At 40.4% G+C, this 27,166-nt stretch overlaps 9 non-coding genes and 1 pseudogene across 9 annotated transcripts; 6 read left to right on the forward strand and 4 right to left on the reverse strand.

Moving 5' to 3' along the window:
• The first annotated feature begins 3,697 nt into the window (after window positions 1-3,697).
• On the forward strand, window positions 3,698-3,876 carry LOC135008371 (U1 spliceosomal RNA; annotated as a pseudogene).
• Window positions 3,877-19,621: 15,745 nt separating this feature from the next.
• LOC135008034 (U1 spliceosomal RNA) lies at window positions 19,622-19,785 on the reverse strand. Its single transcript, XR_010207853.1, has one exon. It is a non-coding gene; the product is annotated as a U1 spliceosomal RNA (small nuclear RNA).
• Window positions 19,786-20,456: 671 nt separating this feature from the next.
• Window positions 20,457-20,619, reverse strand: LOC135008360 (U1 spliceosomal RNA). The gene has a single exon (XR_010208128.1). It is a non-coding gene; the product is annotated as a U1 spliceosomal RNA (small nuclear RNA).
• Window positions 20,620-20,771: 152 nt separating this feature from the next.
• LOC135008003 (U1 spliceosomal RNA) lies at window positions 20,772-20,935 on the reverse strand. The gene has a single exon (XR_010207823.1). It is a non-coding gene; the product is annotated as a U1 spliceosomal RNA (small nuclear RNA).
• Window positions 20,936-21,606: 671 nt separating this feature from the next.
• Window positions 21,607-21,769, reverse strand: LOC135008235 (U1 spliceosomal RNA). Its single transcript, XR_010208045.1, has one exon. It is a non-coding gene; the product is annotated as a U1 spliceosomal RNA (small nuclear RNA).
• Window positions 21,770-21,913: 144 nt separating this feature from the next.
• LOC135008381 (U5 spliceosomal RNA) lies at window positions 21,914-22,029 on the forward strand. The gene has a single exon (XR_010208139.1). It is a non-coding gene; the product is annotated as a U5 spliceosomal RNA (small nuclear RNA).
• A 270-nt stretch (window positions 22,030-22,299) lies between these two features.
• On the forward strand, window positions 22,300-22,415 carry LOC135008378 (U5 spliceosomal RNA). The gene has a single exon (XR_010208136.1). It is a non-coding gene; the product is annotated as a U5 spliceosomal RNA (small nuclear RNA).
• A 286-nt stretch (window positions 22,416-22,701) lies between these two features.
• Window positions 22,702-22,817, forward strand: LOC135008401 (U5 spliceosomal RNA). Its single transcript, XR_010208159.1, has one exon. It is a non-coding gene; the product is annotated as a U5 spliceosomal RNA (small nuclear RNA).
• A 274-nt stretch (window positions 22,818-23,091) lies between these two features.
• Window positions 23,092-23,207, forward strand: LOC135008399 (U5 spliceosomal RNA). Its single transcript, XR_010208157.1, has one exon. It is a non-coding gene; the product is annotated as a U5 spliceosomal RNA (small nuclear RNA).
• Window positions 23,208-23,481: 274 nt separating this feature from the next.
• LOC135008413 (U5 spliceosomal RNA) lies at window positions 23,482-23,597 on the forward strand. Its single transcript, XR_010208171.1, has one exon. It is a non-coding gene; the product is annotated as a U5 spliceosomal RNA (small nuclear RNA).
• The last annotated feature ends 3,569 nt before the right edge of the window (window positions 23,598-27,166 follow it).

The following is a 27,166-nucleotide window of genomic DNA, read 5'->3' on the forward strand; positions in this document are numbered from 1 at the left end:
GCACAAGGGAACTCTCATCTGGGGACAACAACTGCCGGGAGAACACATATTTTCAGATGAACATGGGAGGGCAGAAGGCTGCCTAATACTGAAGCACGCCCAAACAACAAACCAAATGCAACAACTAGTACAAGCATTCCTGGGAGATGGTCTGCAGAAGACGGATTTGCATACGGTGATGTCATCCAAGCAGTGGGCCAAAGTTGGCTGGAACCCTCATCTGCATATGTTGAAGATACAATTTGTGAATTGCATTTAACACTATCTCCCTTTCCTGGGGAGAAGATGGTAGGGCCGATTTGAAAAACCGGCGAGGAGGCACCTCTTCGAATTTCAGCTTGTAACCCTGAGAAACAATTTCTATTGCCTAGGGATCCACCTGCGAATGAACCCAGATGTGGCTGAAAACTCGAAGACGTGCCCCCAACTGGGCGGACTCCTTTAGCGGAGCCCCAGCGTCATGCGGTGGATTTTGTAGAGGCCGGGGAGGACTTCTGTTCCTGGGAACTAGCTGTGTTGTGCAGCTTCTTCCCTCTGCCCTTACCTCTGGCAAGAGGTAAGGTACTTTCTTGTTTCTCTGTGATCGAAAGGACTGTATTTGATAATGTGGTGCTTTCTTAGGCTGTGAGGGAATATAAGGCAAAAAATTTGATTTACCAGCTGTAGCTGTGGAGACTAGGTCCGAGAGACCTTCCCCAAACAATTCCTCACCCCTGTAAGGTAAAACCTCCATATGCCTTTTTGAGTCGGCATCACCTGTCCATTGCCGGGTCCATAGGACTCGTCTAGCAGAAATCGACATAGCGTTTATTCTAGAACCCAGTAGACTAATGTCACTTTGAGCATCTCTCATATATAGGACAGCATCTTTTATATGCCCTATGGTCAATAACATAGCATCCTTATCTAGGGTCTCAATCTCTGCTGATAAGGTATCTGTCCATGCTGCCACCGCGCTACAACCCCGGCCGACGCAATTGCCGGTCTGAGTAAGGTACCAGAATGTGTGTAAATGGACTTTAGGGTAACCTCCTGCTTGCGGTCAGCAGGGTCCCTGATGGTAGCCGTATCCTGGGATGGCAGCGCTACCTTTTTGGATAAGCGTGTCAATGCTTTATCCACCCTAGGGGAGGATTCCCACCGTATCCTGTCCATTGGCGGGAAAGGATACGCCATAAGAATCCTTTTGGGAATCTGCAGCTTTTTGTCTGGAGATTCCCAAGCTTTTTCACATAATTCGTTCAACTCATGTGAGGAGGGAAAGGTTATCTCAGGTTTCTTTCCCTTATACATGTGTACCCTCGTGTCAGGGACAGGGGACTCTGTGATGTGCAAAACATCTTTTATTGCAATAATCATATATCGAATACATTTAGCCAATTTTGGCTGTAACTTTGCATCATCGTAGTCGACACTGGAGTCAGAATCTGTGTCGGTATCTGTGTCAACTATTTGGGATAGTGGGCGCTTTTGAGACCCCGAAGGTCCCTGCGACATAGGGACAGGCATGGGTTGACTCCCTGACTGTTCCCTAGCTTCAGCTTTGTCTAATCTCTTGTGTAATAAGTTTACATTAGCACTTAAAACATTCCACATATCCATCCAGTCAGGTGTCGGCGTTGTCGATGGAGACACCACATTAATTTGCTCCTGCTCCTCTCTAGGAGAGCCTTCTACCTCAGACATGTCGACACACGTGTACCGACACACCATACACTCAGGGAATCCTCTTATCTGAGGACAGTTCCCCAACAAGGCCCTTTGGAGAGACAGAGAGAGAGAGTATGCCAGCACACACCCCAGCGCTATATGACCCAGGAAAAAAACACAATAATTTTATGTTTACCCAGTAGCGCTGTATTTCCATATATATATATGCGCCTAATTATGTGCCCCCCTCTTCTTTAAGACCCTCTTTCTACCGTGGTATAAGCAGGGGAGAGTCCGTGGAGCTTCCCCTCAGCGGTGCTGTGGAGAAAATGGCGCTGGTGAGTGCTGAGGGAGAAGCCCCACCCCCTCAGCGACGGGCTTCTGTCCCGCTCAAATATAGTAAAAAAATGGCGGGGGCTCTTATATATATATATATACAGTGCCTAGCTGCATATATATTTATTTTGCCAAAGAGAGGTCTATATTGCTGCCCAGGGCGTCCCCCCTGCGCCCTTCACCCTTACACTGACTGCAGTGTGTGAGGTGTATTGGAGCAATGGAGCACAGCTTTACTGCTGTGCTTTACCTCAGTGAAGATCATGAAGTCTTCCGCCGCCTCTGAAGTCTTCTTTTCTTCTCATACTCACCCGGCTTCTATCTTCCGGCTCTGCGAGGGGGACGGCGGCGCGGCTCTGGGACGGACGGCGAGGGTGAGACCTGCGTACCGATCCCTCTGGAGCTAATGCTGTACAGTAGCCTAAGAAGCAGAGCCTATCAACTCACAGAAGTAGGTGTGCATCTCTCCCCTCCGCCCCTCGATGCAGGGAGTCTGTTGCCAGCAGGCTCCCTGAAAATAAAAAAATCTAACAAATATACTTTCTGTCAGGAAACTCAGGAGAGCTCCCTGAAAAGCACCCAGTCTCCTCTGGGCACAGTAGTAAACTGAGGTCTGGAGGAGGGGCATAGAGGGAGGAGCCAGTGCACACCCAGATCTAAAGTCTTTCTTAAAGTGCCCATGTCTCCTGCGGAGCCCGTCTATCCCCCATGGTCCTTACGGAATCCCCAGCATCCTCTAGGACGTAAGAGAAAAATTATGCTGGCAGAAAAATCCAATTGAGTGATTAAACAGCTCCAGAGCTGCTCTGTAAGGCAAGTAAAAGGGTGTGGGCCCTGCAGCACTACCTGTAGTTTGCATTGTGCATTGGAAGCCTAGTTTGCTGTCTGTTTCCACTTCTTTTTTCTTGAGCCCCTCCCGTCTATACCCTTGTGCACTATCCTGACTTCTCCTCCCGTCTGCTTACTTTGTGCCTTCCAATGCACAATGCAAACTACAGGTAGTGCTGCAGGGCCCACACCCTTTTACTTGCCTTACAGAGCAGCTCTTGAGCTGTTACAGTGCCCAGCTGCTGCAAGAAATCAGCGTGAATGCTTCAGGGGCTGGGGCATGGCCAACATGAGCCCCACACCGAAGGAGGGTGGGGGTGTTTAATGCGAACTAGGGGTCTCGCACAATGCGAACTACAGGTATTGCTGCAGGGCCCACACCCTTTTACTTGCCTTACAGAGCAGCTCTGGAGCTGTTACTGTGCCCAGCTGCTGCAAGAAATCAGCTTGAATCCTTCAGGGGCTGGGGCATAGCCAACATGAGCCCCACACCGACGGAGGGTGGAGGTGTTTAATGCGAACTAGGGGTCATCCAAGTGCCGCAAAAGGCCGCCATGCCCTGCACACCCCTTTTCTCTTTTCATATGCAGACGAGGGTTGAAGCCAACTTTGACCCACTGCTTGGATGACATCGCCATATGCAAATCCATCTGCTGCAGGCCTTCCCCCAGGAATGCTTGCACTAGTTGTTGCATTTGGTTTGTTGTTTGGGGGTGCTTCAGTATTAGGCAGCCTTCTGCCCTCCCATGTTCATCTGAAAATATGTGTTCTCCCTGCAGTTGTTGTCCCCAGATGAGAGTTCCCTTGTGCTGCCTCAGTTGAATCTCCTTTACTTGACAGAGATGTGCCTGAGCAGCGGCCCTCCCCAGCCCTATCCCAAATCATACTTATTTTGCATAGGAGATACCATGGTCATGAAGACTGTTCTCCCAGGGTGCGGTTCATTCATTGCATTCTGGGTATGCTGACCTCTGTGATTTCCCCAAATGTGGGAAACTCGACTGCATTATTTAATGCGAACTAGGGGTCATCCAAGCACCGCAAAAGGCCGCCATGCCCTGCATACCCCTTTTCTCTTTTCATAAGCAGACGAGGTTTGAAGCCAACTTTGACCCAATGCTTGGATGACATCACTTGCTGCCTTTCCAATGAAGCAAGTTTAATTTAATAATAGGTGAAAAACCATCCCTACAAAGGTGTTAATCAGATACTTGGCTTTGTGGACACTTTTCAGAGAACAAATTAGTTAGCATAAAAATAAAGCCAGAAAATGAAGAGCTGTTTAATCACTCAATTGGATTTTTCTGCCAGCATATTTCTTTTTCTCTGCAACCCACTGCTAAATTGTGCTTCCTAGCTGTTTTTATAAAATCACTGAATCAAATCTAACTCTGATTACATCAGAGAAGGCCAGGTACCCTACACCATAACAGGGGGTTTGAAATTTTGACTTGTCTACTTAAAGATCACCAAAATCTGATAACAAGGTCAATTAAGTCCCTGGGTGGGATTGAACCACCAACCTTTTGGTTAATAGCCTTACACACTAACTGATTGCGCCACAGCGACACTTTGCAAAAGTACATACTGACAAAGGCTAATAAGCATTCATCTAGAACGATTCCTAGAAACATTTTAAAAAGTCAATAATGTGGAGAGTTTTTGTAAGATGTTTCTTCCATCAACCAATGAAGAAACACATTGGTACTTTCCCATGATGAGTGAGTGCTTCAGGATCTTTTGCACTTACATGTGCAGCAGAGTACTGTAATGGAAGCATGCTGGGTCCATAACCCAGAGGTAGGCATATTGAAACTATCCTCTGCTATATGCATTTTTTTTTGTTAATTAAAGTAATCCAAAACTGGGATTGATATTTTTGCTCTTTTATTTTTACTTAAAGTACAATAACTTTTACCATTTTAATTTGTTTTAATAGTATATTGACAGTATTGTTTTCTTTCAAAAATCCAATTAATTTTCTTTACCCGATTATTAAAATGGTAATTGACAAAAACAAACTACATTGTCACCAGAAGAGCAATACAAAATGTACAAGTGATATATTAAAATCATCTTTCCAGCTTGAATTTCAATGATGCATTGGGGCAACGATTTTGTGAGAAACATCTTCACCCTTAAATAAAGATTTTCTTAATTCCTTACCTGTGTGCTAATTAGATATCACCTTGTTTTCACATTAAACAGACTTCCACATGAGAAAACAGCAAAGATGCAGTGGCGTTAATGTTTCCTGGTGTCAACCTGTATTATTTCCGTAGATATTGAAATGAGGATGCATCTTGCTGCCTTTCCAATGAAGCAAGTTTAATTTAGTAATAGGTGAAAAACCATCCCTACAAAGATGTTAATCAGATACTTGGCTTTGTGGACACTTTTCAGAGAACACATTTGTAATCATAAAAATAAAGCCAGAAAATGAAGAGCTGTTTAATCACTCAATTGGATTTTTCTGCCAGCATTTTTCTTTTTCTCTGCAACCCACTGCTAAATTGTGCTTCCTAGCTGTTTTTTTATAAAATCACTTAATCAAATCTAACTCTGATTACATCAGAGAAGGCCAGGTACCCTATACCATAAGAGGGGGTTTGCAATTTTGACTTGTCTACTTAAATATCACCAAAATGTGATCACAAGGTCAATTACGTCCCTGGGTGGGATTGAACCACCAACCTTTTGATAAATAGCTGAACACACTAACCGATTGCGCCACAGAGACACTTTGCAAAAAGCACATACTGACAAAGACTAATAAGCATTCATCTAGAACGTTTCCTAGAAAAACTTTAAAAAGTCAATAATCTGGAGAGTTTTTGTAAGATGTTTCACCAGCAACCAATGAAGAAACACATTAGTACTTTCGCATGATGAGTGAGTGCTTCAGGATCTCTTGCACTTACATGTGCAGCAGAGTACTGCAATGGAAGCATGCTGGGCCCATAACCCAGAGGTAGGCAGATTGAAACTATCCTTTGCTATATGCATTTTTTTTTTGTTCATTAAAGTAATCCAAAACTGGGATTGATATTTTAGCTTTTATTTTTACTTAAAGTACAATAACTTTTACCATTTTAATTTGTTTTAATAGTATATTGACAGTATTGTTTTCTTTCAAAAATCCAATTAATTTTCTTTATCCGATTATTAAAATGGTAATTGACAAAAACAAACTACATTGTCACCAGAAGAGCAATACAAAATGTACAAGTGATATATTAAAATCATCTTTCCAGCTTGAATTTCAATGATGCATTGGGGCAACGATTTTGTGAGAAACATCTTCACCCTTAAATAAAGATTTTCTTAATTCCTTACCTGTGTGCTAATTAGATATCACCTTGTTTTCACATTAAACAGACTTCCACATGAGAAAGCAGCAAGGATGCAGTGGCGTTAATGTTTCCTGGTGTCAACCTGTATTATTTCAGTAGATATTGAAATGAGGATGCATCTTGCTGCCTTTCCAATGAAGCAAGTTTAATTTAGTAATAGGTGAAAAACCATCCCTACAAATATGTTAATCAGATACTTGGCTTTGTGGACACTTTTCAGAGAACAAATTCGTTAGCATAAAAATAAAGCCAGAAAATGAAGAGCTGTTTAATCACTCAATTGGATTTTTCTGCCAGCATATTTCTTTTTCTCTGCAACCCACTGCTAAATTGTGCTTCCTAGCTGTTTTTTTTATAAAATCACTGATTCAAATCTAACTCTGATTACATCAGAGTAGGCCAGGTACCCTACACCATAAGACGGGGGTTTGAAATTTTGACTTGTCTACTTAAAGATCACCAAAATCTGATAACAAGGTCAATTACATCCCTGGGTGGGATTGAACCACCAACCCTTTGATTAATAACCAAACACACTAACAGATTGCGCCACAGAGACACTTTACAAACGTACATACTGACAAAGGCTAATAAGCATTCATCTAGAACGTTTCCTAGAAAAACTTTAAAAAGTCAATAATCTGGAGAGTTTTTGTAAGATGTTTCTTCCATCAACCAACGAAGAAACACATTGGTACTTTCCCATGATGAGTGAGTGCTTCAGGATCTCTTGCACTTACATGTGCAGCAGAGTACTGCAATGGAAAAATGCTGGGCCCATAACCCAGAGGTAGGCAGATTGAAACTATCCTCTGCTATATGCATTTTTTTTGTTAATTAAAGTAATCCAAAACTGGGATTGATATTTTTGCTCTTTTATTTTTACTTAAAGTACAATAACTTTTACCATTTTAATTTGTTTTAATAGTATATTGACAGTATTGTTTTCTTTCAAAAATCCACTTAATTTTCTTTACCCTATTATTAAAATGGTAATTGACAAAAACAAACTACATTGTCACCAGAAGAGCAATACAAAATGTACAAGTGATATATTAAAATCATCTTTCCAGCTTGAATTTCAATGATGCATTGGGGCAACGATTTTGTGAGAAACACCTTCACCCTTAAATAAAGATTTTCTTAATTCCTTACCTGTGTGCTAATTAGATATCACCTTGTTTTCACATTAAACAGACTTCCACATGCGAAAGCAGCAAGGATGCAGTGGCGTTAATGTTTCCTGGTGTCAACCTGTATTATTTCAGTAGACATTGAAATGAGGATGCATCTTGCTGCCTTTCCAATGAAGCAAGTTTAATTTAGTAATAGGTGAAAAACCATCCCTACAAAGGTGTTAATCAGAGACTTGGCTTTGTGGACACTTTTCAGAGAACAAATTTGTTAGCATAAAAATAAAGCCAGAAAATGAAGAGCTGTTTAATCACTCAATTGGATTTTTTTGCCAGCATATTTCTTTTTCTCTGCAACCCACTGCTAAATTGTGCTTCCTAGCTGTTTTTATAAAATCACTGAATCAAATCTAACTCTGATTACATCAGAGAAGGCCAGGTACCCTACACCATAACAGGGGGTTTGAAATTTTGACTTGTCTACTTAAAGATCACCAAAATCTGATAACAAGGTCAATTACGTCCCTGGGTGGGATTGAACCACCAACCTTTTGGTTAATAACCATACACACTAACTGATTGCGCCACAGCGACACTTTGCAAAAAGCACATACTGACAAAGACTAATAAGCATTCATCTAGAACGTTTCCTAGAAAAACTTTAAAAAGTCAATAATCTGGAGAGTTTTTGTAAGATGTTTCTTCCAGCAACCAATGAAGAAACACATTAGTACTTTCGCATGATGAGTGAGTGCTTCAGGATCTCTTGCACTTACATGTGCAGCAGAGTACTGCAATGGAAGCATGCTGGGCCCATAACCCAGAGGTAGGCAGATTGAAACTATCCTTTGCTATATGAATTTTTTTTTTTGTTCATTAAAGTAATCCAAAACTGGGATTGATATTTTCGCTTTTATTTTTACTTAAAGTACAATAACTTTTACCATTTTAATTTGTTTTAATAGTATATTGACAGTATTGTTTTCTTTCAAAAATCCACTTAATTTTCTTTACCCTATTATTAAAATGGTAATTGACAAAAACAAACTACATTGTCACCATAAGAGCAATACAAAATGTACAAGTGATATATTAAAATCATCTTTCCAGCTTGAATTTCAATGATGCATTGGGGCAACGATTTTGTGAGAAACATCTTCACCCTTAAATAAAGATTTTCTTAATTCCTTACCTGTGTGCTAATTAGATATCACCTTGTTTTCACATTAAACAGACTTCCACATGAGAAAGCAGCAAGGATGCAGTGGCGTTAATGTTTCCTGGTGTCAACCTGTATTATTTCAGTAGATATTGAAATGAGGATACATCTTGCTGCCTTTCCAATGAAGCAAGTTTAATTTAGTAATAGGTGAAAAACCATCCCTACAAATATGTTAATCAGATACTTGGCTTTGTGGACACTTTTCAGAGAACAAATTAGTTAGCATAAAAATAAAGCCAGAAAATGAAGAGCTGTTTAAACACTCAATTGGATTTTTGTGCCAGCATATTTCTTTTTCTCTGCAACCCACTGCCAAATTGTGCTTCCTAGCTGTTTTTATAAAATCACTGAATCAAATCTAACTCTGATTACATCAGAGAAGGCCAGGTACCCTACACCATAACAGGGGGTTTGAAATTTTGACTTGTCTACTTAAAGATCACCAAAATCTGATAACAAGGTCAATTAAATCCCTGGGTGGGATTGAACAACCAACCTTTTGGTTAATAGCCTTACACACTAACTGATTGCGCCACAGCTACACTTAGCAAAAGTACATACTGACAAAGGCTAATAAGCATTCATCTAGAACGATTCCTAGAAACATTTTAAAAAGTCAATAATGTGGAGAGTTTTTGTAAGATGTTTCTTCCATCAACCAATGAAGAAACACATTGGTACTTTCCCATGATAAGTGAGTGCTTCAGGACCTCTTGCACTTACATGTGCAGCAGAGTACTGTAATGGAAGCATGCTGGGTCCATAACCCAGAGGTAGGCAAATTGAAACTATCCTCTGCTATATGCATTTTTTTTTGTTAATTAAAGTAATCCAAAACTGGGATTGATATTTTTGCTCTTTTATTTTTACTTAAAGTACAATAACTTTTACCATTTTAATTTGTTTTAATAGTATATTGACAGTATTGTTTTCTTTCAAAAATCCACTTAATTTTCTTTACCCGATTATTAAAATGGTAATTGACAAAAACAAACTACATTGTCACCAGAAGAGCAATACAAAATGTACAAGTGATATATTAAAATCATCTTTCCAGCTTGAATTTCAATGATGCATTGGGGCAACGATTTTGTGAGAAACATCTTCACCCTTAAATAAAGATTTTCTTAATTCCTTACCTGTGTGCTAATTAGATATCACCTTGTTTTCACATTAAACAGACTTCCACATGCGAAAGCAGCAAGGATGCAGTGGCGTTAATGTTTCCTGGTGTCAACCTGTATTATTTCAGTAGACATTGAAATGAAGATGCATCTTGCTGCCTTTCCAATGAAGCAAGTTTAATTTAGTAATAGGTGAAAAACCATCCCTACAAAGGTGTTAATCAGAGACTTGTCTTTGTGGACACTTTTCAGAGAACAAATTTGTTAGTATAAAAATAAAGCCAGAAAATGAAGAGCTGTTTAATCACTCAATTGGATTTTTCTGCCAGCATATTTCTTTTTCTCTGCAACCCACTGCTAAATTGTTCTTCCTAGCTGTTTTTATAAAATCACTGAATCAAATCTAACTCTGATTACATTAGAGAAGGCCAGGTACCCTACACCATAACAGGGGTTTTTGAAATTTTGACTTGTCTACTTAAAGATCACCAAAATCTGATAACAAGGTCAATTAAGTCCCTGGGTGGGATTGAACCACCAACCTTTTGGTTAATAGCCTTACACACTAACTGATTGCGCCAAAACAACACTTTGCAAAAGAACATACTGACAAAGGCTAATAAGCATTCATCTAGAACGATTCCTAGAAACATTTTAAAAAGTCAATAATGTGGAGAGTTTTTGTAAGATGTTTCTTCCATCAACCAATGAAGAAACACATTGGTACTTTCCCATGATAAGTGAGTGCTTCAGGACCTCTTGCACTTACATGTGCAACAGAGTACTGTAATGGAAGCATGCTGGGTCCATAACCCAGAGGTAGGCAGATTGAAACTATCCTCTGCTATATGCATTTTTTTTTGTTAATTAAAGTAATCCAAAACTGGGATTGATATTTTTGCTCTTTTATTTTTACTTAAAGTACAATAACTTTTACCATTTTAATTTGTTTTAATAGTATATTGACAGTATTGTTTTCTTTCAAAAATCCAATTAATTTTCTTTACCCGATTATTAAAATGGTAATTGACAAAAACAAACTACATTGTCACCAGAAGAGCAATACAAAATGTACAAGTGATATATTAAAATCATCTTTCCAGCTTGAATTTCAATGATGCATTGGGGCAACGATTTTGTGAGAAACATCTTCACCCTTAAATAAAGATTTTCTTAATTCCTTACCTGTGTGCTAATTAGATATCACCTTGTTTTCACATTAAACAGACTTCCACATGCGAAAGCAGCAAGGATGCAGTGGCGTTAATGTTTCCTGGTGTCAACCTGTATTATTTCAGTAGACATTGAAATGAGGATGCATCTTGCTGCCTTTCCAATGAAGCAAGTTTAATTTAGTAATAGGTGAAAAACCATCCCTACAAAGGTGTTAATCAGAGACTTGGCTTTGTGGACACTTTTCAGAGAACAAATTTGTTAGTATAAAAATAAAGCCAGAAAATGAAGAGCTGTTTAATCACTCAATTGGATTTTTCTGCCAGCATATTTCTTTTTCTCTGCAACCCACTGCTAAATTGTGCTTCCTAGCTGTTTTTATAAAATCACTGAATCAAATCTAAACATCAGAGAAGGCCAGGTACCCTACACCATAACAGTGGGTTTGAAATTTTGACTTGTCTACTTAAAGATCACCAAAATCTGATAACAAGGTCAATTAAGTCCCTGGGTGGGATTGAACCACCAACCTTTTGGTTAATAGCCTTACACACTAACTGATTGCGCCACAGCGACACTTTGCAAAAGTACTTACTGACAAAGGCTAATAAGCATTCATCTAGAATGATTCCTAGAAACATTTTAAAAAGTCAATAATGTGGAGAGTTTTTGTAAGATGTTTCTTCCATCAACCAATGAAGAAACACATTGGTACTTTCCCATGATGAGTGAGTGCTTCAGGATCTCTTGCACTTACATGTGCAGCAGAGTACTGTAATGGAAGCATGCTGGGTCCATAACCCAGAGGTAGGCAGATTGAAACTATCCTCTGCTATATGCATTTTTTTTGTTAATTAAAGTAATCCAAAACTGGGATTGATATTTTTGCTCTTTTATTTTTACTTAAAGTACAATAACTTTTACCATTTTAATTTGTTTTAATAGTATTGTTTTCTTTCAAAAATCCACTTAATTTTCTTTACCCGATTATTAAAATGGTAATTGACAAAAACAAACTACATTGTCACCAGAAGAGCAATACAAAATGTACAAGTGATATATTAAAATCATCTTTCCAGCTTGAATTTCAATGATGCATTGGGGCAACGATTTTGTGAGAAACATCTTCACCCTTAAATAAAGATTTTCTTAATTCCTTACCTGTGTGCTAATTAGATATCACCTTGTTTTCACATTAAACAGACTTCCACATGCGAAAGCAGCAAGGATGCAGTGGCGTTAATGTTTCCTGGTGTCAACCTGTATTATTTCAGTAGACATTGAAATGAAGATGCATCTTGCTGCCTTTCCAATGAAGCAAGTTTAATTTAGTAATAGGTGAAAAACCATCCCTACAAAGGTGTTAATCAGAGACTTGTCTTTGTGGACACTTTTCAGAGAACAAATTTGTTAGTGTAAAAATAAAGCCAGAAAATGAAGAGCTGTTTAATCACTCAATTGGATTTTTCTGCCAGCATATTTCTTTTTCTCTGCAACCCACTGCTAAATTGTTCTTCCTAGCTGTTTTTATAAAATCACTGAATCAAATCTAACTCTGATTACATTAGAGAAGGCCAGGTACCCTACACCATAACAGGGGGTTTGAAATTTTGACTTGTCTACTTAAAGATCACCAAAATCTGATAACAAGGTCAATTAAGTCCCTGGGTGGGATTGAACCACCAACCTTTTGGTTAATAGCCTTACACACTAACTGATTGCGCCAAAACAACACTTTGCAAAAGAACATACTGACAAAGGCTAATAAGCATTCATCTAGAACGATTCCTAGAAACATTTTAAAAAGTCAATAATGTGGAGAGTTTTTGTAAGATGTTTCTTCCATCAACCAATGAAGAAACACATTGGTACTTTCCCATGATAAGTGAGTGCTTCAGGACCTCTTGCACTTACATGTGCAACAGAGTACTGTAATGGAAGCATGCTGGGTCCATAACCCAGAGGTAGGCAGATTGAAACTATCCTCTGCTATATGCATTTTTTTTTGTTAATTAAAGTAATCCAAAACTGGGATTGATATTTTTGCTCTTTTATTTTTACTTAAAGTACAATAACTTTTACCATTTTAATTTGTTTTAATAGTATATTGACAGTATTGTTTTCTTTCAAAAATCCAATTAATTTTCTTTACCCGATTATTAAAATGGTAATTGACAAAAACAAACTACATTGTCACCAGAAGAGCAATACAAAATGTACAAGTGATATATTAAAATCATCTTTCCAGCTTGAATTTCAATGATGCATTGGGGCAACGATTTTGTGAGAAACATCTTCACCCTTAAATAAAGATTTTCTTAATTCCTTACCTGTGTGCTAATTAGATATCACCTTGTTTTCACATTAAACAGACTTCCACATGCGAAAGCAGCAAGGATGCAGTGGCGTTAATGTTTCCTGGTGTCAACCTGTATTATTTCAGTAGACATTGAAATGAGGATGCATCTTGCTGCCTTTCCAATGAAGCAAGTTTAATTTAGTAATAGGTGAAAAACCATCCCTACAAAGGTGTTAATCAGAGACTTGGCTTTGTGGACACTTTTCAGAGAACAAATTTGTTAGTATAAAAATAAAGCCAGAAAATGAAGAGCTGTTTAATCACTCAATTGGATTTTTCTGCCAGCATATTTCTTTTTCTCTGCAACCCACTGCTAAATTGTGCTTCCTAGCTGTTTTTATAAAATCACTGAATCAAATCTAAACATCAGAGAAGGCCAGGTACCCTACACCATAACAGTGGGTTGTAAATTTTGACTTGTCTACTTAAAGATCACCAAAATCTGATAACAAGGTCAATTAAGTCCCTGGGTGGGATTGAACCACCAACCTTTTGGTTAATAGCCTTACACACTAACTGATTGCGCCACAGCGACACTTTGCGAAAGTACTTACTGACAAAGGCTAATAAGCATTCATCTAGAATGATTCCTAGAAACATTTTAAAAAGTCAATAATGTGGAGAGTTTTTGTAAGATGTTTCTTCCATCAACCAATGAAGAAACACATTGGTACTTTCCCATGATGAGTGAGTGCTTCAGGATCTCTTGCACTTACATGTGCAGCAGAGTACTGTAATGGAAGCATGCTGGGTCCATAACCCAGAGGTAGGCAGATTGAAACTATCCTCTGCTATATGCATTTTTTTTGTTAATTAAAGTAATCCAAAACTGGGATTGATATTTTTGCTCTTTTATTTTTACTTAAAGTACAATAACTTTTACCATTTTAATTTGTTTTAATAGTATTGTTTTCTTTCAAAAATCCTATTAATTTTCTTTACCCGATTATTAAAATGGTAATTGACAAAAACAAACTACATTGTCACCAGAAGAGCAATACAAAATGTACAAGTGATATATTAAAATCATCTTTCCAGCTTGAATTTCAATGATGCATTGGGGCAACGATTTTGTGAGAACATCTTCACCCTTAAATAAAGATGTTCTTAATTCCTTACCTGTGTGCTAATTAGATATCACCTTGTTTTCACATTAAACAGACTTCCACATGAGAAAACAGCAAAGATGCAGTGGCGTTAATGTTTCCTGGTGTCAACCTGTATTATTTCCGTAGATATTGAAATGAGGATGCATCTTGCTGCCTTTCCAATGAAGCAAGTTTAATTTAGTAATAGGTGAAAAACCATCCCTACAAAGATGTTAATCAGATACTTGGCTTTGTGGACACTTTTCAGAGAACAAATTTGTTATCATAAAAATAAAGCCAGAAAATGAAGAGCTGTTTAATCACTCAATTGGATTTTTCTGCCAGCATTTTTCTTTTTCTCTGCAACCCACTGCTAAATTGTGCTTCCTAGCTGTTTTTTTTATAAAATCACTTAATCAAATCTAACTCTGATTACATCAGAGAAGGCCAGGTACCCTACACCATAAGAGGGGGTTTGCAATTTTGACTTGTCTACTTAAATATTACCAAAATCTGATCACAAGGTCAATTACGTCCCTGGATGGGATTGAACCACCAACCTTTTGATTAATAGCTGAACACACTAACCGATCGCGCCACAGAGACACTTTGCGAAAAGTACATACTGACAAAGACTAATAAGCATTCATCTAGAACGTTTCCTAGAAAAACTTTAAAAAGTCAATAATCTGGAGAGTTTTTGTAAGATGTTTCTTCCAGCAACCAATGAAGAAACACATTGTTACTTTCGCATGATGAGTGAGTGCTTCAGGATCTCTTGCACTTACATGTGCAGCAGAGTACTGCAATGGAAGCATGCTGGGCCCATAACCCAGAGGTAGGCAGATTGAAACTATCCTTTGCTATATGCATTTTTTTTTTGTTCATTAAAATAATCCAAAACAGGGATTGATATTTTAGCTTTTTTTTTTACTTAAAGTACAATAACTTTTACCATTTTAATTTGTTTTAATAGTATATTGACAGTATTGTTTTCTTTCAAAAATCCAATTAATTTTCTTTACCCGATTATTAAAATGGTAATTGACAAAAACAAACTACAGTGTCACCAGAAGAGCAATACAAAATGTACAAGTGATATATTAAAATCATCTTTCCAGCTTGAATTTCAATGATGCATTGGGGCAACGATTTTGTGAGAAACATCTTCACCCTTAAATAAAGATTTTCTTAATTCCTTACCTGTGTGCTAATTAGATATCACCTTGTTTTCACATTAAACAGACTTCCACATGAGAAAGCAGCAAGGATGCAGTGGCGTTAATGTTTCCGGGTGTCAACCTGTATTATTTCAGTAGATATTGAAATGAGGATGCATCTTGCTGCCTTTCCAATGAAGCAAGTTTAATTTAGTAATAGGTGAAAAACCATCCCTACAAATATGTTAATCAGATACTTGGCTTTGTGGACACTTTTCAGAGAACAAATTCGTTAGCATAAAAATAAAGCCAGAAAATGAAGAGCTGTTTAATCACTCAATTGGATTTTTCTGCCAGCATATTTCTTTTTCTCTGCAACCCACTGCTAAATTGTGCTTCCTAGCTGTTTTTTTTATAAAATCACTGATTCAAATCTAACTCTGATTACATCAGAGTAGGCCAGGTACCCTACACCATAAGAAGGGGGTTTGAAATTTTGACTTGTCTACTTAAAGATCACCAAAATCTGATAACAAGGTCAATTACATCCCTGGGTGGGATTGAACCACCAACCCTTTGATTAATAACCAAACACACTAACAGATTGCGCCACAGAGACACTTTACAAACGTACATACTGACAAAGGCTAATAAGCATTCATCTAGAACGTTTCCTAGAAAAACTTTAAAAAGTCAATAATCTGGAGAGTTTTTGTAAGATGTTTCTTCCATCAACCAACGAAGAAACACATTGGTACTTTCCCATGATGAGTGAGTGCTTCAGGATCTCTTGCACTTACATGTGCAGCAGAGTACTGCAATGGAAAAATGCTGGGCCCATAACCCAGAGGTAGGCAGATTGAAACTATCCTCTGCTATATGCATTTTTTTTTGTTAATTAAAGTAATCCAAAACTGGGATTGATATTTTTGCTCTTTTATTTTTACTTAAAGTACAATAACTTTTACCATTTTAATTTGTTTTAATAGTATATTGACAGTATTGTTTTCTTTCAAAAATCCAATTAATTTTCTTTACCCGATTATTAAAATGGTAATTGACAAAAACAAACTACATTGTCACCAGAAGAGCAATACAAAATGTACAAGTGATATATTAAAATCATCTTTCCAGCTTGAATTTCAATGATGCATTGGGGCAACGATTTTGTGAGAAACACCTTCACCCTTAAATAAAGATTTTCTTAATTCCTTACCTGTGTGCTAATTAGATATCACCTTGTTTTCACATTAAACAGACTTCCACATGCGAAAGCAGCAAGGATGCAGTGGCGTTAATGTTTCCTGGTGTCAACCTGTATTATTTCAGTAGACATTGAAATGAGGATGCATCTTGCTGCCTTTCCAATGAAGCAAGTTTAATTTAGTAATAGGTGAAAAACCATCCCTACAAAGGTGTTAATCAGAGACTTGGCTTTGTGGACACTTTTCAGAGAACAAATTTGTTAGCATAAAAATAAAGCCAGAAAATGAAGAGCTGTTTAATCACTCAATTGGATTTTTTTGCCAGCATATTTCTTTTTCTCTGCAACCCACTGCTAAATTGTGCTTCCTAGCTGTTTTTATAAAATCACTGAATCAAATCTAACTCTGATTACATCAGAGAAGGCCAGGTACCCTACACCATAACAGGGGGTTTGAAATTTTGACTTGTCTACTTAAAGATCACCAAAATCTGATAACAAGGTCAATTACGTCCCTGGGTGGGATTGAACCACCAACCTTTTGGTTAATAACCATACACACTAACTGATTGCGCCACAGCGACACTTTGCAAAAGTACATACTGACAAAGGCTAATAAGCATTCATCTAGAACGTTTCCTAGAAACATTTTAAAAAGTCAATAATGTGGAGAGTTTTTGTAAGATGTTTCTTCCATCAACCAATGAAGAAACACATTGGTACTTTCCCATGATAAGTGAGTGCTTCAGGACCTCTTGCACTTACATATGCAGCAGAGTACTGTAATGGAAGCATGCTGGGTCCATAACCCAGAGGTAGGCAGATTGAAACTATCCTCTGCTATATGCATTTTTTTTTTGTTAATTAAAGTAATCCAAAACTGGGATTGATATTTTTGCTCTTTTATTTTTACTTAAAGTACAATAACTTTTACCATTTTAATTTGTTTTAATAGTATATTGACAGTATTGTTTTCTTTCAAAAATCCAATTAATTTTCTTTACCCGATTATTAAAATGGTAATTGACAAAAACAAACTACATTGTCACCAGAAGAGCAATACAAAATGTACAAGTGATATATTAAAATCATCTTTCCAGCTTGAATTTCAATGATGCATTGGGGCAACGATTTTGTGAGAAACATCTTCACCCTTAAATAAAGATTTTCTTAATTCCTTACCTGTGTGCTAATTAGATATCACCTTGTTTTCACATTAAACAGACTTCCACATGCGAAAGCAGCAAGGATGCAGTGGCGTTAATGTTTCCTGGTGTCAACCTGTATTATTTCAGTAGACATTGAAATGAGGATGCATCTTGCTGCCTTTCCAATGAAGCAAGTTTAATTTAGTAATAGGTGAAAAACCATCCCTACAAAGGTGTTAATCAGAGACTTAGCTTTGTGGACACTTTTCAGAGAACAAATTTGTTAGCATAAAAATAAAGCCAGAAAATGAAGAGCTGTTTAATCACTCAATTGGATTTTTCTGCCAGCATATTTCTTTTTCTCTGCAACCCACTGCTAAATTGTGCTTCCTAGCTGTTTTTTTTTATAAAATCACTGATTCAAATCTAACTCTGATTACATCAGAGTAGGCCAGGTACCCTACACCATAAGAAGGGGGTTTGAAATTTTGACTTGTCTACTTAAAGATCACCAAAATCTGATAACAAGGTCAATTACATCCCTGGGTGGGATTGAACCACCAACCCTTTGATTAATAACCAAACACACTAACAGATTGCGCCACAGAGACACTTTACAAACGTACATACTGACAAAGGCTAATAAGCATTCATCTAGAACGTTTCCTAGAAAAACTTTAAAAAGTCAATAATCTGGAGAGTTTTTGTAAGATGTTTCTTCCATCAACCAACGAAGAAACACATTGGTACTTTCCCATGATGAGTGAGTGCTTCAGGATCTCTTGCACTTACATGTGCAGCAGAGTACTGCAATGGAAAAATGCTGGGCCCATAACCCAGAGGTAGGCAGATTGAAACTATCCTCTGCTATATGCATTTTTTTTGTTAATTAAAGTAATCCAAAACTGGGATTGATATTTTTGCTCTTTTATTTTTACTTAAAGTACACTAACTTTTACCATTTTAATTTGTTTTAATAGTATATTGACAGTATTGTTTTCTTTCAAAAATCCACTTAATTTTCTTTACCCTATTATTAAAATGGTAATTGACAAAAACAAACTACATTGTCACCAGAAGAGCAATACAAAATGTACAAGTGATATATTAAAATCATCTTTCCAGCTTGAATTTCAATGATGCATTGGGGCAACGATTTTGTGAGAAACACCTTCACCCTTAAATAAAGATTTTCTTAATTCCTTACCTGTGTGCTAATTAGATATCACCTTGTTTTCACATTAAACAGACTTCCACATGCGAAAGCAGCAAGGATGCAGTGGCGTTAATGTTTCCTGGTGTCAACCTGTATTATTTCAGTAGACATTGAAATGAGGATGCATCTTGCTGCCTTTCCAATGAAGCAAGTTTAATTTAGTAATAGGTGAAAAACCATCCCTACAAAGGTGTTAATCAGAGACTTGGCTTTGTGGACACTTTTCAGAGAACAAATTTGTTAGCATAAAAATAAAGCCAGAAAATGAAGAGCTGTTTAATCACTCAATTGGATTTTTTTGCCAGCATATTTCTTTTTCTCTGCAACCCACTGCTAAATTGTGCTTCCTAGCTGTTTTTATAAAATCACTGAATCAAATCTAACTCTGATTACATCAGAGAAGGCCAGGTACCCTACACCATAACAGGGGGTTTGAAATTTTGACTTGTCTACTTAAATATCACCAAAATCTGATAACAAGGTCAATTACGTCCCTTAGTGGGATTGAACCACCAACCTTTTGATTAATAACCATACACACTGAGGCAGCACAAGGGAACTCTCGAAAGAAGAACAAGGCTAGAGGAAGAACTGAAACAAAGAAATCTGACTTTTACTAGAGCTGACCAGAGGAAAGCACAAACACAGTCCCCCACTACCACAAATAATGCAGTTGAGTTTCCCACATTTGGGGAAATCACATGGGTCAGCATACCCAGAATGCAATGAATGAACCTCACCCTGGGAGAACAATCTTCAAGACCATGGTCTCTCCTATGCAAAATAAGTATGATTTGGGATAGGGCTGGGGAGGGCCGCTGCTCAGGCACATCTCTGTCAAGTAAAGGAGATTCAACTGAGGCAGCACAAGGGAACTCTCATCTGGGGACAACAACTGCAGGGAGAACACATATTTTCAGATGAACATGGGAGGGCAGAAGGCTGCCTAATACTGAAGCACCCCCAAACAACAAACCAAATGCAACAACTAGTGCAAGCATTCCTGGGGGAAGGCCTGCAGCAGATGGATTTGCATATGGTGATGCCATCCAAGCAGTGGGTCAAAGTTGGCTTCAACCCTCGTCTGCATATGAAAAGAGAAAAGGGGCGTGCAGGGCATGGCGGCCTTTTGCGGCGCTTGGATGACCCCTAGTTCGCATTACACACCTCCACCCTCCTTCGGTGTGGGGCTCATGTTGGCTATGCCCCAGCCCCTGAAGCATTCAAGCTGATTTCTTGCAGCAGCTGGGCACTGTAACTGCTCCAGAGCTGCTCTGTAAGGCAAGTAAAAGGGTGTGGGCCCTGCAGCACTACCTGTAGTTTGCATTGTGCGTTGGAAGGCACGAAGTAAGCAGACGGGAGAAGTCAGGATAGTGCGCAAGGGCATAGAAGGGAGCGGCTCAAGAAAAGAGAAGTGGAAACAGACAGCAAACTAGGCTGGAGAGAGACCTGAGACAAAGAGATCTGAATTATACGAGAGCCGACCAAGGGAAACACAAATTATGCAGTCAAGTTTCCCACATTTGGGGAAATCACAGGGGCAGCACAACTAGAGTGCAATGGGTGAGCCTTGCCCTGGGAGAAGCACCTTCATGATCATAGTATCTCACCTGGCAGGTAAGTAGGAGTTGGGCTAGAGCTGGGGAGGGTCGCTGCTCGGGCACCCCCCTGTCAAGTGAAAGAGATCCAACTGAGGCAGCACAAGGGAACTCTCGAAAGAAGAACAAGGCTAGAGGAAGATCTGAGATAAAGAAATCTGATTTTTACCAGAGCTGACCAGAGGAAAGCACAAACACAGTCCCCCACTACCACAAATAATGCAGTCGAGTTTCCCACATTTGGGGAAATCACAGGGGTCAGCATACCCAGAATGCAATGAATGAACCTCACCCTGGGAGAACAATCTTCATGACCATGGTATCGCCTATGCAAAATAAGTATGATTTGGGATAGGGCTGGGGAGGGCCGCTGCTCAGGCACATCTCTGTCAAGTAAAGGAGATTCAACTGAGGCAGCACAAGGGAACTCTCATCTGGGGACAACAACTGCAGGGAGAACACATATTTTCAGATGAACATGGGAGGGCAGAAGGCTGCCTAATACTGAAGCACCCCCAAACAACAAACCAAATGCAACAACTAGTGCAAGCATTCCTGGGGGAAGGCCTGCAGCAGATGGATTTGCATATGGTGATGTCATCCAAACAGTGGGTCAAAGTTGGCTTCAACCCTCGTCTGCATATGAAAAGAGACAAGGGGCGTGCAGGGCATGGCGGCCTTTTGCGGCGCTTGGATGACCCCTAGTTCGCATTACACACCTCCACCCTCCTTCGGTGTGGGGCTCATGTTGGCTATTCCCCAGCCCCTGAAGCATTCAAGCTGATTTCTTGCAGCAGCTGGGCACTGTAACTGCTCCAGAGACGCTCTGTAAGGCAAGTAAAAGGGTGTGGGTCCTGCAGCACTACCTGTAGTTTGCATTGTGCGTTGGAAGGCACGAAGTAAGCAGACGGGAGAAGTCAGGATAGTGCGCAAGGGCATAGAAGGGAGCGGCTCAAGAAAAGAGAAGTAGAAACAGACAGCAAACTAGGCTGGAGAGAGACCTGAGACAAAGAGATCTGAATTATACGAGAGCCGACCAGGGGAAACACAAATTATGCAGTCAAGTTTCCCACATTTGGGGAAATCGCAGAAGCAGCACACCCAGAGTGCAATGGGTGAGCCTTGCCCTGGGAGAAGCACCTTCATGATCATAGTATCTCACCTGGCAGGTAAGTAGGAGTTGGGCTAGAGCTGGGGAGGGTCGCTGCTCGAGCATCCCCCTGTCAAGTAAAGGAGATTCAACTGAGGCAGCACAAGGGAACTCTCATCTGGGGACAACAACTGCAGGGAGAACACATATTTTCAGATAAAAATCTTGGTCATGCTCTGGTTTCTCTTCAGAACGAACAAATCTTTCGCCTTTTACTAAAGATTTCCGTGGAGAGGAGCAAAACCGAGTTTTATCTCAATTTTTGCATGCCCCATCTTTTTGGGGTTTCTTTTATCGGTTTAAAGATAGAATGAGTGTGCTTTAATGTAAGCTCATTTGCATAGAAATGACAGTAAATGTTTGTTTCTTTTCAAACAGAACTTTCTTGACCATGCTACTTGCTTGAAAGATCTGGGAGCACATGGAATACAGTACAAACCATGCTTATAGCAAGGAGAAGACAGGTGAGAAATCTGCTTTCTTTCAAATTGGGCGCTCACTTTGATCTGAATAAGGACTGCTGGCACGGCACTCAGGCGACAGGTGGAATCTTGGTCATGCTCTGGTTTCTCTTCAGAACGAACAAATCTTTCGCCTTTTACTAAAGATTTCCGTGGAGAGGAGCAAAACTGAGTTTTATCTCAATTTTTGCATGCCCCATATTATTGGGGTTTCTTTTATCGGATTAAAGACAGAACGAGTGTGCTTTCTTGTTAGCTTTAATGTAAGTTTATTTGCATAACAATGACAATAAATGTCTGTTTCTTTTCAAGCAGAACTTTCTTGACCATACTAATTGCTTGAAAGATCTGGGAGCACATGGAAAAGAGTACAAACCATGCTTATAGCAAGGGGAAGCCTGGTGAGAAATCTGCTTTCTTTCTTTCAAATTGGGTGCTCACTTTGAGCTGAATGAGGACTGCTGGCACGGCACTCAGGCGACAGGTGGAATCTTGGTCATGCTCTGGTTTCTCTTCAGAACGAACAAATCTTTCGCCTTTTACTAAAGATTTCCATGGAGAGGAGCAAAACTGAGTTTTATCTCAATTTTTGCATGCCCCGTCTTATTGGGGTTTCTTTTATCAGTTTAAAGATAGAACGAGTGTGCTTTAATGTAAGCTCATTTGCGTAGAAATGACAGTAAATGTTTGTTTCTTTTCAAACAGAACTTTCTTGACTATACTAATTGCTTGAAAGATCTGGGAGCACATGGAAAAGAGTACAAACCATGTTTATAGCAAGGGGAAGCCTGGTGAGAAATCTGCTTTCTTTCTTTCAAATTGGGTGCTCACTTTGAGCTGAATGAGGACTGCTGGCATGGCACTCAGGCGACAGGTAGAATCTTGGTCATGCTGTGGTTTCTCTTCAGAACGAACAAATCTTTCGCCTTTTACTAAAGATTTCCGTGGAGAGGAGCAAAACTGAGTTTTATCTCAATTTTTGCATGCCCCATCTTATTGGGGTTTTATTTTATTGGTTTAAAGATAGAACGAGTGTGCTTTAATGTAAGCTCATTTGCATAGAAATGACAGTAAATGTTTGTTTCTTTTCAAACAGAACTTTCTTGACCACACTAATTGTTTGAAAGATCTGGGAGCACATGGAAAAGAGTACAAACCAGTTTATAGCAAGGGGAAGCCTGGTGAGAAATCTGCTTTCTTTCATTCAAATTGGGTGCTCACTTTGAGCTGAATGAGAACTGCTGGCATGGCACTCAGGCGACAGGTGGAATCTTGGTCATGCTCTGGTTTCTCTTCAGAACTAACAAATATTTCGCCTTTTATTAAAGATTTCCGTGGAGAGGAGCAAAACTGAGTTTTATCTCAATTTTTGCATGCCCCATATTATTGGGGTTTCTTTTATCAGTTTAAAGACAGAACGAGTGTGCTTTCTTGTTAGCTTTAATGTAAGTTTATTTGCATAACAATGACAGTAAATGTTTGTTTCTTTTCAAACAGAACTTTCTTGACCATGCTACTTGCTTGAAAGATCTGGGAGCACATGGAAAACAGTACAAACCATGCAGTATCACAAGAGCCTTTATTTGATCTTTCATGAAGATAGAGCAGAATTGAGGACACGTCAACAATTTCTGCCGAAGGTGGTTCATCTTTCCACATGGTGCCTTTGGCCACTGACACCTTCGTTGAGTCAAAGTCTCTGGCTGTGGTCAGAACTTTGAAAATTTATGTCACCAGAACGGTTCAGATTAGGAAAACAGAGGCTCTGTTTGTCCTGTATGCTCCCAACATGATTGGGTGTCCTGCTTCCATGCAGACCATTATGCGCTGGATCTGTGGTAAGATTCAGCATGCTCATTCCACGGCAGGATTGCCGTTACTGAATTAGGTGAAGACCCATTCTACTAGAAAGGTGGGTTCATCCTGGGCAGCTGGTCGGGGAGTCTCGGCATTGCAACTTTGCTGAGCAGCTATTTAGTAAACACTTTTGCTAAGTTTTACAAGTTTGATACCTTGGCTGATGATAACCTCAAGTTGGGTCATTCGGTGCTGCAGAGTCGTACGCACTCTCCCACCCGTTCAAGAGCTTTGGTATAACCCCATGGTTCTTAATGTGACCCCAGCATCCTCTAGGTCGTATGAGAAAATAGGATTTTAATACCTACCGGTAAATCCTTTTCTCTTAGTACGTAGAGGATGCTGGGCACCCGTCCCAGTCCATACTGTGTCTGCAGTTATTACTTGTGGTTATACACATGTTGTGTTACGGTTCTGGTCAGCTTTTTGCTGCAATTGTTCATGCCGTTGGCTTGTGTTCTGTTGAATGCCACGTTCTGCGGCATGCTTAAGGTGTGAGCTGGTAAGATGCTCACCTTAGTTTAACAATAAATCCTTTCCTCGAAATGTCCGTCTCCCTGGGCACAGTTCCTATAACTGGAGTCTGGAGGAGGGGCATAGAGGGAGGAGCCAGTTCACACCCTTTGAAAGTCTTAAAGTGCCCATGTCTCTTGCGGATCCCGTCTATACCCCATGGTTCTTAATGTGACCCCAGCATCCTCTACGGACTAAGAGAAAAGGATGCCCTTGTGTACTATCCTGACTTCTCCTCCCGTCTGCTTACTTTGTGCCTTCCAACGCACAATGCGAACTACAGGTGGTGCTGCAGGGCCCACACCCTTTTACTTGCCTTACAGAGCAGCTCTGGAGCTGTTACAGTGCCCAGCTGCTGCAAGAAATCAGCATGAATGCTTCAGGGGATGGGGCATGGCCAACATGAGCCCCACACCAAAGGAGGGTGGGGGTGTTTAATGCGAACTAGGGGTCATCCAAGCACTGCAAAAGGCCGCCATGCCCTGCATGCCCCTTTTCTCTTTTTATATGCAGATGAGGGTTCCAGCCAACTTTGGCCCACTGCTTGGATGACATCACCGTATGCAAATCCGTCTGCTGCAGACCTTCCCCCAGGAATGCTTGTACTAGTTGTTGGATATGGTTTGATATTTGATGGTGCTTCAGTATTAGGCAGCCTTCCGCCCTCCCATGTTCATCTGAAAAGATGTGGTCTCCCTGCAGTTGTTGTCCCCAGACGAGAGTTCCCTTGTGCTTCCTCAGTTGAATCTCCTTAACTTGACGGGGGAGGGGCTGCCCGAGCTGCCACCCTCCCCAGCCCTATCCCAACTCATACTTATTTTACATATTAGATCTCTTGATCATGAAGATTGTTCTCACAGGGTGAGGTTCATCCATTATATTTTAAAATAGGAAGGTACAAATTACATATTTGAATTGCATCTATGTGCTGGATTCAAATGTCCCCCCCCCCTTCCTTTCTCAATTGTGCCCGTCAGCAGCTATTCTAAGGTTGCTGCCAATGGGTGTGACACATTAATTTCTTCTGTGGGGTACACTGGACTCCACAAGGATTCACATTGGGGTGTAGAGTAGGATCTTGATCTGAGGCACCAACCGGCTCAAAGCTTTTGACTGTTCCCAAGAAGCTCAGTGCATTCTCCTCTATAACCCCGCTTCCATGAACAGGGAGCTCAGTTTGTAGTTGGTGCCTTCAGTAGCAGGCCAATTAACAGGGGCCTGCCTCAGGCAGCCTATTCTTAGCTATTAATTTTGACAAGAAAAGAAGAACTTGTTTTATGAGAATCTACAAGGGCTGCAGCAGGCTAGGTCTAATAGACATCTTTACTGCAGCTTCATCACTCCCAGCGGCGCTGTATACTCCCGTGCCCTGGTTGCTGGGTCACTGCAGCGGAGGCTCCGGTTTCATCCTAAGGTCAGTCACACACACACCACCCTTCCGGATCACGAGGCCGCTGATGAAGGGGAGCGAGGCCGTAGGGGGTGGGCCGTGTGCGCACTGCGGTGGACACTGATTACTGGGCAGCCGCTCCACTAGCCACCAGGTACAGTTAAGGAGCACAGGTCTGGGGGTTTTTCTCCTATATTAACCCAATTTTGTACTGCCCGCAGCGCATTGTGATAGGTAATAGGGCCTGATTCAGGTTGGATTGCAATCGCAATAAGCGATCCAACTGCAAAAATTGCTAAGAGCATACGCATGTGCCTGCATTTTCTGCGGCACCCCGCAGAGAATGTGATCGCCTCTGCCTGTCAATCGGGGCGGGGAAGGGGGGGAGAGGTGGGTCAGCAACACTCCATTTCCAAGTCAGGGATGGAGCGGTGCGGGGGCAAGGCTTCAAAATGGGGTCTGCAACGGAGGAGACACAGGGGGCGTGGTCACAGCGGCTGTATGACATCACATTCAGCCGCTGTGATCACAAAAATGGTGGCGGCTTCCTGCGCGCACATACAGTCTGCACCAGCAGGAGCCTACACCATTTTTTATGATCACGCTGAACTGCAGTGCGACTGCAATTACAGCATGGTCAAGAAGGGAGGCGTCATGCTGGGTGGCCATGCCCTGTCACTGTGCAGGAGCCAGCACCGCTCACACACTAGTCCCCGGGTGCAGCCCCCAACCCCCGGGACACCCGGAGCAGCAAAATGTAGATTCAGGCCACCAGGCCACGCCCCTACCTATGAAACCATGCCTCCTTTTTACCATTGCGCTGCTTATCTGCGCGCACTGCATTACAATCTCCCTCGCCACCTCTCTGGGTGTCACCAGTGATAGTGACACCTCTGCCATGCTTGTAGCAGCTGGTCCTAAGATCTACGCCTCAAACCCTGAGTGTTTGCCCTTGTGACTTGTTGATCATCATAGCGAAGCAGATGCTTACAGAAAACTGCAGGGGCTTAGATTGAAAATAAAAAAATTGATGGGTATAAGGTAGAGAGGAGCGGGTTCGGTTCTCCGAGAACCGAATTCCCCACGAACTCCACGTTGTTTACACTGGTCCGAGGCAGGCTCGGTTGTTCCCGCCTGACTCGGAAAACCTGAACAAGGGAAAATGTCATCATCCCGCTGTCGGATTCTCGCGAGATTCGGATT

Source organism: Pseudophryne corroboree, unplaced genomic scaffold (genome assembly GCF_028390025.1).
Source record: "Pseudophryne corroboree isolate aPseCor3 unplaced genomic scaffold, aPseCor3.hap2 scaffold_222, whole genome shotgun sequence".
In the NCBI taxonomy this organism is placed as follows: Eukaryota; Metazoa; Chordata; class Amphibia; order Anura; family Myobatrachidae; genus Pseudophryne; species Pseudophryne corroboree.